We start from the raw sequence: 12350 nt of genomic DNA, 5'->3' as shown, positions 1-12350 counted from the left end.
GCCACTGGCTGCCGCTCCTCCGCCACCACTGGTGGCACTACCTGAGCCTGCGCCGGTACCATAGGTGGTAACCGCGCTAACACCTCTGCTAGCATAGCAGCAACGTCAGTACCAGGGACTCCACCCGCTGGGACTCCCACACCCGGGACCCTAGCATCACCGGCCACTGGAGCATCAACACCACCCCCTCCTGCCACACTCACGAAATCCCCTGGAACATCCTGCGACTCGCCAACACCCTCAGCTGTCACACTCTAGTCCTCGGTTTCACTAACCACTGGGACTCTGCCCCTACCACGACCACGTTCGCGTCCACGACCACGTTTGCGTCCACGAGCACGTCCGCGTCCACGACCTCGACCAGCCACAGCTTCATCTCTAACCATCTGCACTACCATGAACAGAAGGCTAAGCAAACAATTTCCAATACAACACAGAAACATAAACTCACCGTGGAATCACACAGTCGGCTCGAAGAAGATGTTCTAGGACTCCATGCCACACACAATTGACTAACTCACATAATCAATCAAAGCATGCAAATCCCAAACATCTACAACAGAAACCTAGTGAACCCAAACCTAGAACCGTAAGAGCTCTGATACCAAAATGAAAGGACCGACCTTTTTTTTTTTTTTAATAAATAATAAATAATATATATATATATATATATATATAAATAAACTACAACTAGTGGTTCCATACCCACTAGCCACCTAACCACATTCACAATCAACAGCGGAATAACAAACCAATATCCAATAATAAACCAATAATAATCCAATAACAAACCAACATCATAGCATAAGCAATATCCAAATACAAAACAAACAAGAAACATAGAACCATCAACCTAGCAATGTTTCTAATGACTCAACTCTAGCAACCTTGCAATGCCAGACAACATCAAATCGTGTCCCTAGAACATCCTCCTCTTCATTGCCTTGATTCCACGATCACACTTTGCCTTTACCTGCACCACAAACACAAATTGAGATGCATGAGTATTTAATAAACACTCAGTGAGGCAATCCTCCCATCTACTGGGCTATACACAAAAGCAACAATGATTCCAAAGTTCCAAACAAGCATCAAACAAAACACACAAACCAGGAAATCAAACATCGTCTCGCTGGAAGGGAGGTGTCGACTGACACCAGCCTAGTGTGGACCGACACTGGCCTTGGTGTCGACCGACACTACTCCACAGTGTCGATTGATGCCCAACTTGCTGGTGTCGACTGACACCAAGTGGTGTCGATCGACACTCCCTCTGCAACTGCGATCCGCGCGAAGCTGAGAGTCGAATCTCGCTCCCAATTCCAATACTCGAAACCCAAGCCTTATACATCCGTAGGAACCTGTATCAACCAATCCCAGCAAGAAAAACACACAAACAAGCAACAAACAAGCAAGAACAAGGGAATCAAAGGCTTAGATTAGCCATGGTCATGCATTCACCTCTCTGCAGAAAGATACTGACCAATAAGAACGAATTTCATCACTCCTAGCAAGCTTCTAGCACCTTCCCAGCCTTAGATCTCCCAAGAACAGTAAGGATTCTCACCAATCTCTCTCAAAAGCTCAAAAACCAACTCTCTCTTTTGTTTTTCTCTAAAAACGGCGAAACAACACAAAAACACGACCCTAGGTCGTTTTCCCCCTTTTACAACTCGATTTTAGGGATTTCCTAAACCAACCACGCAAACCGGACGATTAAAATCGAACCGACCAAACCGGCTACAACTAGTGTCGATCGACACCCACACCAAAATACCAATAAAAGGTTTGCGGGTGTTACACTTCCTCACCCATCACAAATCCACAAAAAAAAACTCTAACCCACACAAACACACACACACAGAGCTGGAAATGAAACAAATTCAGAAATTTAACATATCGAAGGTGAAGAAAAGAGAAGCTTTTCTCACCCGACGTCATCTCGGTATGTGCGATTAATGAGTACATCGCCACAAAGATTCATAAAGTAAATGGCGTAATCAGCCATCGTGATCTTAGATCCATGGAGATTGTGTAAATGGGGACTCCGACTATAAGGAAAGGTGGAGAAGGTGGTCTTCAGCGATGATGAGAGAGATGAAGATATATTCTCTATTTTTTCATAAAATTAAAATTATTTATTTATCATAATTTGTGCTAAATTTGGAATATTTGAGAGTGGGTGCTAACTTTGGAATAAAAACTTAAATTTTTGCTGTTGAATGGTATTTCACTTTTTTATATGTACTTTATTATTCGTTTTGTGTTTCGTTTGTTTGGATTGAACATTTTTTGTTCTAATCAAAAATAAAAATAAAAAACTAATTTGATCCGCTGATATGGATGTTAATCTGCGGAGCTTTAGATCTGTAAGAGCCAACAATGGCCATGTTGGGGAATGATCTCCATCTCTCACCAATTGGTGACAGCTTGTACTGTGGGAAGATTGTTAAAGGGTGGGAACCAGGGTTCGAGGAACGCCTGGCGCACCAATAACCTACTGGTAGATTGGGATATCATCCACAGTGATGGGTTATGATCGATGCCCTGCAGAGCCAGCTTGGGATCCGTTGGGACGGCTAACAGTGAGGCTAGTGGGCTAGCAGTGAGGCTAGTGGAGTTCACGGGACGGGTTGTCACAAGATTTTCTGAAGACAGTGAAGGCAATGAAGCTCTTTGCATTGCTGCAAACATTGGTAAAATTATAGTTTGGCACTGCAAGTTTTAAAATCTTTTTTTTCACTACCACGGCTAACAACCGAAGATTTTTTTTTTCTAATCGTAGAACGTGATGGAAGTATTATAGCATGTCATACGAAATTATGGAAACGAAAAGAGTCAAAGCATATAAAAAAAACAGATCTATATTAGCCTATAATGTCTCAGCTGATGCGAAGCTGCTTGCGATGTAAGTTTATCTTTCTTCTCACTTGTAATAGTATGTTGTGTCGTTAGTGAGGGCTTTCAATATCATATATTTCTATGGCCAGCATGTGTTCCAAATAAACAGAATCAAATCTAGAAATCTGTTAATTGGTGCTCATGTGGTAAGTTTTATCCATCTTTAAGCATTGAAATCTTTCCATTTGATTTTGAGAGATTGAGGATCTTAAACAAAGCCATTAATTTACGATTCATACATAAAGTAGAGAGATGCTTGGTAATTGTCTTCATAACTTTCATTTAGTTGGTCAATTTGCGTTTACATATCATATCATTTTCAATCTCAAGTAATATATAGAAACACAGTTACCTAACCATTATTTCTCTGTCTTTTGTTTTTAATGGGTAGCAATTTTCCCAATAGGGAGTGAGACCATATGTGATGGGGCAGATCTTGGTTTTCTATATAATGGCCCTGAGAAAAGTTTTTGGTCGTTTTCAATCGTATGAGACTGCTTGCCTTAGTGACTGCGTGAACACCGGATTCCACAGGAGGATAAGAATAAGAAGAAGACGAAGGGATAGAAGAATCAATAAGAGACATATCAAATCGATGAGATTAAAAAGAATTAGAAAAGAAGAAAGGAGGAGATAATGTGTCGGTTTTAGTTTTTTCTAATGGGTAAATAACCTTTATCTTATGTACTTTTTTGGATTATTATACTAAGCATTGTCATTTTTCCTCTTTTAAGTAACCACCAATTTGGTTTCTCCATTATAATCTTCATTTGGTAATATATAATTTGGAAATTTATAATAAATTTTGTGATAACTATTGACAAATTTTCCTAGAAAATGATTAATATTTATACTTTATCTAAGAATTTACTCCATATTTTAAATATAAATTAAATTTAAAATTAGTGATAAATTAATAAAAAATTAAAACTCGATAAATCAATATATTTAAGGGTGTAGGGTTTAGTATTTGGGGTTTAGACTTTAAAATTTAGTCATTTTATATATTAAAAAGGGTATTTTTGAAAATGGACACCATGAAAAAATATTTTTGAAAAGTAACATAGGAAAAGAGGTATTTTTGAAAATCTTCCAATTTTTATTATGGTTCTGCTTAAGAATTGGTAAATTAATAACTCTATAAATGAACTTTATACAGTATACACATTAAAAAAATGATGAATATGTTTTATACTTACCAAAAGGCAAAAGTGAGAAATCACTAGTAAAATCCATTGTTACGGAAATAATTGTAGTTATGAGGTGCTTTTTCATAGCTAAACTATTAATTTATATATATATATATATATATATATATATATATATATATATATATTTTTTTTTTTAATTTGGCTTTTCAAAAATATATTTAAAAATAATATTCCGTTATAATCAATATTTTTGAAGATCCTTTACAAGTAAAACAACAATTGTCATGTTTTGAATAAGACACCAAAAGTTTCCTTAGTAAAAATACTAGAAATGAACTATAAAAAAATTAAAGTAAATTTTTAAAAAAAACAACAACACAAAGAATCATATTTTACTAAACTATTTAAACTGATAATTTTATATAATTATTCATTTATAATGTTAATGAGTCACAAGGCCTGGGCGTTTATAAAGGATTTTTAAAAATATTGATTATAACGGATGTTAGAGTCAATTGTTGTTTTTCTTGTAAAGGATTTCCTTTTGGGGCTGAGCATAAATCCAAAAATCCGAGTCGTATCCAAACCAAAATAAACGGACTGAAACCGAATCAAAATTAAGGAAATAATCGATCGGTTCTTTACAAGATCTAGGCATTCGGATATCGGATCGGATTTGGTTCGGTTAATTCGGATTTTGGGGTTTTTGGATATTTACTCTAACATCTATTTGAGTGTTTATAAAATTCGGATCGATTTCAATTCGAATAATTCGGATTTTGGATCGGTTCGGATATGATTGTCGATAACCAAATTTAAACTAAAAGTTATTGGATAAAGTTTTATTCAGATACTTTTTTAATCTTATTGTATCCAAATAGCCATACTAAAAGAGTCTTTAAAAAAAAAATTGAAAATGACAAGGTTTTCATAGAACCATACAGATACATAAATATGCGGCATATTTATTGGAATATCAAACATATTTTTTATGTTCGTTATATTTGGATATCTATTAGATATCAGTTTTGGTCGGATAATATCTGATATCCAAAATAATGGAAACCAAGAACTGATCGGTTATTTCTTTAATTTCGGTTCGGTTTCAATCCGCTTATTTCGGTTTAGATACGGTTCGGATTTTTGGATTCGGATTTGCCCAGGCCAAAATGAGACCATATATTTACTTAATATTTTCAGAAAAAAATAAAATAAATAAGTTTAGCTCTTGTTCTTGGAGGGTTCTTGATAAGGTCGTTCTCGACAGCCGCATACTAGCAAATAATTACATTGGGGTTCGTCTCTGAGAGGAAATCTTTACTTGCTAGCTGCTGGAAGAAAAGAAGGTTGTCATTACTTGCTCAGATTTGATTTTACAGCAGAGAGATTTAAACATTTGTGTCCTCCTCTAACTCAGATTCCTAGTCGTATGATGCTATCAGTTGTTAGAGACGAACAACTCTCAATATTATTAGATCGGAGCTATATTAATAAATCAAAGATGGAGATTTGGGTAACCAATAAAATGATGCTAAATTCGATTCACTTTATAGTTAAGTCTTTTCAGATATTCAGGAGTCTTTTAATCGACAAAGAGATAAAAGTGTCATTGTGTTGTAATCAATCATGATTTTGATAAGGATTTTAAAATCAACAATCAATAATAATGATTTAAGTATACATGATTTTCGTTTGGATTTTCAAATCTACTAGGATTTCACCCGCAGTACACCGTGAAACTAAATTATAAATTATTGTATTTTAAATAATAATTTTTAATTTATTTAGTTTTCAGATTCTCAATTCATTAATTTTTGTCTAATTAATTTAGAATTTTTTCTTCTTCTTACATTTTATGATATGTCTATATTTTGCCTTTCCTAAGCATGTATTTTTCATGCATTTAGCTAGGATAACTAGTTGTTTTGCATCATTTTCTAGCCTCTTTTATACACTTTGCATATTTAGGTAGTTTTTGCATCATCCTTGCATACATTGTGCATCTTGGAGTATTTCAGGTATCTAGGAGACGTCGGAAACTACCATTCAAACTACCAGTCAAACTCACACGTTCGAGCCACTCTCGTCGCTTCCGCCAAACTCACACGCTCGAGCCACTCTCGTCACTTCCGCCGAACTCACACGCTCGAGCCACTCTCGTTGCTTCCGCCGAACTCTCACACTCGAGCCACTCTCGTCGCGTCCGCCAAACTCAGACGCTCGAGCCACTCTCGTCTCTTCCGCCAAACTCACCAATCGAGCCACTGCCGAACTCACCAATCGAGCCACTGCTGAACCTGTGCGACTCGACCCACCTTGTTTGAGTCAACACCACCATCTCACACGTCTCGCTCGAGCCACCGGATCCGCCAACCACTCCACCCCGTTCGACCCAGAGTGGTGTTGGCTCTCACGCTCGAGCCACTCTCATCTATTCCGCCAAACTCACCAATCGACGCAGAGTGGTGTTGGCTCGAGCCGTTCCACTCGAGTGGGATTCAGTTTTCGATGTCTGCATTAAAGTTGTAGGGAATTGAGTCATATTTCCAACGCAGTTTGTTTCAAGCCAATCGGAGGTGTGGTTCAAGAGTTATCATTCTTTTAGTGGATGCGTATACACCCAGCTCGAGCCAACACCACTCTGGGTCGAGCCAACACCACTCGGGGTCGAGCCAACACCACTCTGGGTCGAGCCAACACCCCTCCACTCGACCCAGCTCGACCGACGCACTCCTAGGACTGACGACACTCGACTTGGACAACCCGATTCCCGAACCGACGCTCTATCTTGTCATTTTATGTTTTAGGGTTTTCCATGTTAGACTATATATACATTTTGTTAAGTCTTTGCCCAAAAAATCTTTTATCTCGTTTTTGTTCTTTTCTTAAGGTTTTACCTAGCCACCAAAAACGTTCTCAGATTTTGTAATCCGACATCTTTGAGTTTATTCAGTTTTTGCATTTGATTTCTTCTACAAAGTTGTTCTTCCCATTTTTATCTATCTAATGATGTTTGATTCAATGTTTTCTGAGTTTGTATTGTTGACAATGATTTCTTGATCCGAGTAGTGTTAGAGTTCTTGAGGATGGGGTAGATTAGGTGGATGATCTTAGGATGCAGGGTGTTTAAGCTTTGATTTGTATGATTCCCTTCTGGACTAAAGTTAGAAATACTAGTTTCTCTCTGATCAATTGGAACTAGGTCTTAGATATTTCCACGCCCAGAAGGTGTTTGATGAAATGTCTGACCAACTAGTGCCAGAGACTCACGTTCCTAGCCTAAGAGATTAGTTGTCTAGGATGTTTGTTGACATGAATGAATTTGTTTGTCATGCCATGCTTGATCATGTTTCTCTAGCGAGAGCTAGGTTTGGAAGTGGTTGAGTCTGAGTAGCTTCTGTCAAGAGATTGGATTAGCTAAGCCAGTGATTTTCATTGTTTAGGGATAGTTTGCTTGTGGTATGTTAAACACTTTGTACACTAGGATACTCCACCGACATCAATTACTGCCATCCTTGGGAATTCTATCTTTCTGATTTTTATTACAATCCTGAGACTGTTTTGCTTCTTGTTGTTTAGTTCATGCTTAGACTCATTTCTGTTTTCATTCATTTTCGCTTCTTGTCATGCATTATCGTTTCTAGTTCTGTAACTCATTTCCGTTTTGCATTCTTATCATTCTAGGTTTGTTATAGATAAAACCACTCTTTGAATTGGCTTGACTTGTGATTTCTTGATTGCTAGCAACATCCCATTTGGATTGACACCTTAAGTATTACAACTATATAAGGTTAATTGAACCTTCTAGGACATACAAAAATCCTAGTATCAATTTGGCGCCATTGCCATTTAGGATTCGTTTTGCTACATTTAAGATTTCAAGGTTTGCAAGATTAAGTTCTGTTACACAATTATTCTGAGTACTCACTTGTTTTGGTTGTCTGCTTGTTTGTTTTGCATCTTAGGTACATGTTGATTGCAACCTTGCATGCACACCAGATCAAGAGGGCATCAAAATCTCCTTCCTGCTATCGACGGCATCAATCGAATGCAAAGACCACGACAAGATCGTACTTTCACTGATCATCCCGCACCAGTCACTATGGAACAACCTAACGGACCCAATCCGAGACTGCGACACATTGGCGCTGGAGATACACCGAACACTCATACTTAGTGTGCTGGAACCGTCCCTCCCGCTGTGCAGAATAACAACTTCGAAATCAAAAGTGGTCTGATCTCCATGATCCAAAGAAACAAGTTTCAAGGGTTGCCTATGGAGGATCCACTCGACCACTTAGACGAGTTCGACCGTATGTGCAGTCTCACCAAGATCAACGGAGTGAGTGAGGATGGTTACAAGTTGTGACTCTTCCCATTCTCCCTGGGAGACAAAGCTCATCAATGGGAGAAAAACAGTCCCAAAGGATCAATCACCACTTGGGACAACTGCAAGAAAGCCTTCTTGGCCAAGTTCTTCTCCAACGCCAGAACAACACGTCTCAGGAATGACATCTCTGGCTTTGCTCAGAGGAACTCATAATCATTCTGTGAAGCCTGGGAGCGTTTCAAGGGTTACCAGAGCCAGTGTCCACATCACGGATTCAGCAACAAGTCATTGCTGAGCACTCTGTACCGTGGTGTGCTACCAAAGATACGTATGCTGCTTGACACTGTTTCAAACGACATCTTCCTGAACAAGGACGCCGATGAAGGATGGAAACTCGTTGAAAACCTCGCCCAGTCTGATGGCAATTATAAAGAGGATTATGACCGCACCGTTAGAGGAGAGTCTGGTTCTGAGGCGAAGTACATGAAGGACCTCAAGAATTTGAATGACAAGCTTGACCTCCTCTTGCTAAATCAACAGAAGAGCATCCACTTCGTATCTGAGTATGACCATTTCCAAGTTCAAGACGGGAGGGCGAGGAGTCTGAAGAAATCAGTTACGTCTAGAATCAAGGTGGATACAACAAAGGTTACAACCAATACAAGGCAAATCCCAATTTGTCTTACCGCAATACCAACATTGCTAATTCACAAGATCAGGTGTACCCCCCTCAGCAGCAACAACAGGGTCCGTAAAAACCTTTTGTGTCTTACAATCAAGGATTCATACCTAAACAACAGTTTCAGCAAGGTTATCAAGCTCCTTCCGGACCACCACCAGGATTTTCACCTCAACAAGTTCAACCTACTCAAGCTCCAGGTCAAGAAATGAAGCACATGATGCAACAACTTCTTCAAGGTCAAGCTAGTGGTTCTCTGGATACTGCTAAGAAGTTTGCTGAACTCAGTCAGCGGATGGAATGTTCTTACAATGATCTGAATGTCAAGTTTGAAGCTCTTAACTCCAAGATGAAGTATATGGAAGGCAAGACTGTTTCTACTTCTACTCCAACAACTGGCCAACTACCTGGAAAGCAGTTCAAAACCCCAAGGACTATGCTACTATCCATGCCATCACCACCCAAGCTGTAGATGTACGGCTCACTGAGGACAATGAGAGTTTAGATGGGGAGGATTTGCTTCAAGATGAAGTTCAGATAAAGGATCCTGTCGTGGTGCTCAATGATCCAATTAAGTCAGCCAAGCATTCTGATCATGAAGCTATTAAAGAACCTGCTGCTCCCAAGGATAAACCAGTGAGATTCATTCCTCCACCATACAAGCCACCTCTACCATTTCCAGTGAGGTTTAAGAAGCAGCTTACTGAGAAGTATAAAGCTCTGTTCGAAAAACAAGTCAAGGAGATTGAATTTAGGATGCATTTGCTTGATGCATTTGCACTTGTGCCTCAATATCAAAAGTTTTTAACTGATTTAGTAACAGAAAGGACCAAAGAGAAGGAGGAGATAGCTAAAGGAGCTCAAGCTTAGGCTCTGGAAGATGAGAGGGTAGTGCATGTCATAGGTGGGTGTTAAGAATTGAGTTCTTGATTAAATCTGCAACAAAGAAAAATCAGTAAGTCGAAGAACAAAGAAGAAGAAGCAAAGCTCCCGTGAAGAAGAAAACGTTGTCGGAGAAGAAATGTCGTGAAGAGAGGAGTCAAAGGTGGAGAAGAAGGTCAACAAACCATATGGATTTGTGTTTTGTGAGTTGGGCCATCGGTGATGGTGAAGCCCATATGAATAAGTGTTTTGTGTTTCTGTAGTTAAGGAGGTCCAACAAGAATGGTTGTGTTAACTAAAACACCAAGTCCAAGTTAGAATCCAAGTGTTGTGTAAGAAGAGTAAATCAAGGAGGAATTAGAGTCAATGTGTAGGGTGGCTACTTGTCTTGTGTAAGAGAGTAGTTAGTAGGAGTATTATCTAGAAGCATGGGTGCAATTGTGTGTGTGTGTCAAGTAGAAGTAGTATATGTATGTGTGTGTGTGGTCTTGTAAGAATTAATCTAAGTGAATGCAATGTAGACAATTAAAGTTTCTCTCTTCTCTCTACGACCTCGGTCGTAAGTTAACGACGACATAGCGACTAATCTCTATCAGTCAAAGCGAAGTCATCATGTAGTCGCAATTCAGTCGGCAAATTTGGCGACTACATATATAGTCATTAAGTGTAGTCGCTAATCGACTGTTTTCCTGTAGTGACTCTTTTTAATGTGCATTGGATGTATATATTGAAACTTAGGTTCCTATCATTTAAACAATATTGTTCAATCTATACATCCAATTGGATGTATATATTGAAACTTAGGTTCCTATCATTTAAACAATATTGTTCAATCTATACATCCAATGCACATTAAAAAGAGTAAATGTTGTTCCTATCATTTAAACAATATCCTTGCATATCCAATGTCCATCTATTATCCTTGCATACCTGAATGTTGTTTTAAGGTATGCAATGTTGTTCCTATCATTTAAATTAATATCCTTGCAAATCCAATGCACATTAAAAAGAAAAAATATTGTTTAAATGATAGGAACAAATATACCTAAGTTTCCTTTTAAATTAATATCCTATCATTTACTCTTTTGAACAATATTTGTTCCTATCATTTACTCTTTTTAATTAAGGTGTTACCAAAATAAAAGAGTCAAAGATTCCTTTTAAGATATGTAAGGATATTAATTTTGAAATCTAATGTATATATATACTACTTGGGTGACTTGGTTTTACCAACTTATACAAAACTATATATATATATATATATATATAAATATAAGATAGCTCTAAATCATGAATACATTTTTCGTTTTAATCATTGTTGCTTTGAGTTTTGGATCGAACAATGCTAGCAAGTTTTTTCCAAAAAACAAAGTAATTATCTTGAATTTTCTCAACAGGAGTGATGATATTTTGACGATTCATTGTATATCTGATCAAGACGATCTTGGTATCCACTCAATAGGTCGTTCATACTTATATTCCTTTAAGTTTGGGGATAAATTTTTTGGTGGGACTAAGTTTGACTGCAAACTATCACATGGAGTGGGTTTTAAATCTTCTGTTACCATTACTGCTTACAACGAAGATTCTCATTTGGGCATTAAATTTGGTGAGGTAACGTTTTGGGATGTTAGAGAGGATGGAATGTATCTCTCAAATGATTATTATCATGAAAAGTTTATGTACAGTTGGTAAAATCTTAGTCTTAAAGCCATATTGTCTTTTTGATGTTAATGAATTTCATGATATGAGGAAATAATACTTAATATATTGGATTTTGAAATTATATGCAAAACCTAAAATCAGTTTGTAATTTATGCAATATGAAATCCTAATTTACAATATACACCATAAAAAGAATATAATTGTTTGATTACAAGTTGAATTGCCTTTAAATGGGATTTTTATAATTAGAAGAAAATGAATTATATCTAACTAAACAAATAATATGTCTAAAACTGATAGGTCCAAATTAGTTCAATAATTTGTATCCGATCTGGCATGCAAAAAAAAACAAATGACACTGCAAGCATTTGAATTAAAAAAAATCTTTTGATTTATTAATTTCCAAATGAACTATAGAATCAAAGCATGAAGATCAAAATTTTGACAGAAACTGGTTACAATTCTCCAAGATCAAGGTTTGTAAACTACTTTCGTAGCAACAATTTTCTACAAAAGTAAATTACTTTAAACTAAACATTTGATCTGTTTCAAAAAATTATAACAAGCATTAAGATTCTCATTCATTTAGTTCATAAAGCACCCCAACATCCACTATTGTTGGTTGGCTGGGGAAGTTTTGCCCATCTAATGATTGATTCAGCGATTTAACATTATTTTTGATGGTTTGATGAAATCAATATAGGGCTCTAGCTGTGTGAAAAAACATATTTGAAAATATTAT

The 12350-nt window shown here is 37.3% G+C and overlaps 1 long non-coding RNA gene, 1 other non-coding gene and 1 pseudogene across 3 annotated transcripts; 2 read left to right on the top strand and 1 right to left on the bottom strand.

Annotated features, from left to right (window-relative positions):
- Nucleotides 1–2706: 2706 nt before the first annotated feature.
- Nucleotides 2707–3658, top strand: LOC104746735 (uncharacterized). The gene is made up of 2 exons (XR_760955.2): nucleotides 2707–2908; nucleotides 3293–3658. It is a non-coding gene; the product is annotated as an uncharacterized LOC104746735 (long non-coding RNA).
- Nucleotides 3659–8550: 4892 nt separating this feature from the next.
- Nucleotides 8551–8657, bottom strand: LOC147926576 (small nucleolar RNA R71). The gene has a single exon (XR_015583155.1). It is a non-coding gene; the product is annotated as a small nucleolar RNA R71 (small nucleolar RNA).
- A 2548-nt stretch (nucleotides 8658–11205) lies between these two features.
- On the top strand, nucleotides 11206–11726 carry LOC147926575 (S-protein homolog 7 pseudogene; annotated as a pseudogene). The gene has a single exon (XR_015582673.1). The product of XR_015582673.1 is annotated as an S-protein homolog 7 pseudogene (transcript).
- Nucleotides 11727–12350: the final 624 nt, after the last annotated feature.

The sequence above is a fragment of the Camelina sativa genome, chromosome 15 (genome assembly GCF_030686135.1).
Source record: "Camelina sativa cultivar CO46 ecotype springtype chromosome 15, ASM3068613v1".
NCBI classification, from domain to species: Eukaryota; Viridiplantae; Streptophyta; class Magnoliopsida; order Brassicales; family Brassicaceae; genus Camelina; species Camelina sativa.
Note: the sequence above shows the minus strand (reverse complement) of the source record. Positions and strands in the feature narration are given on the sequence as shown.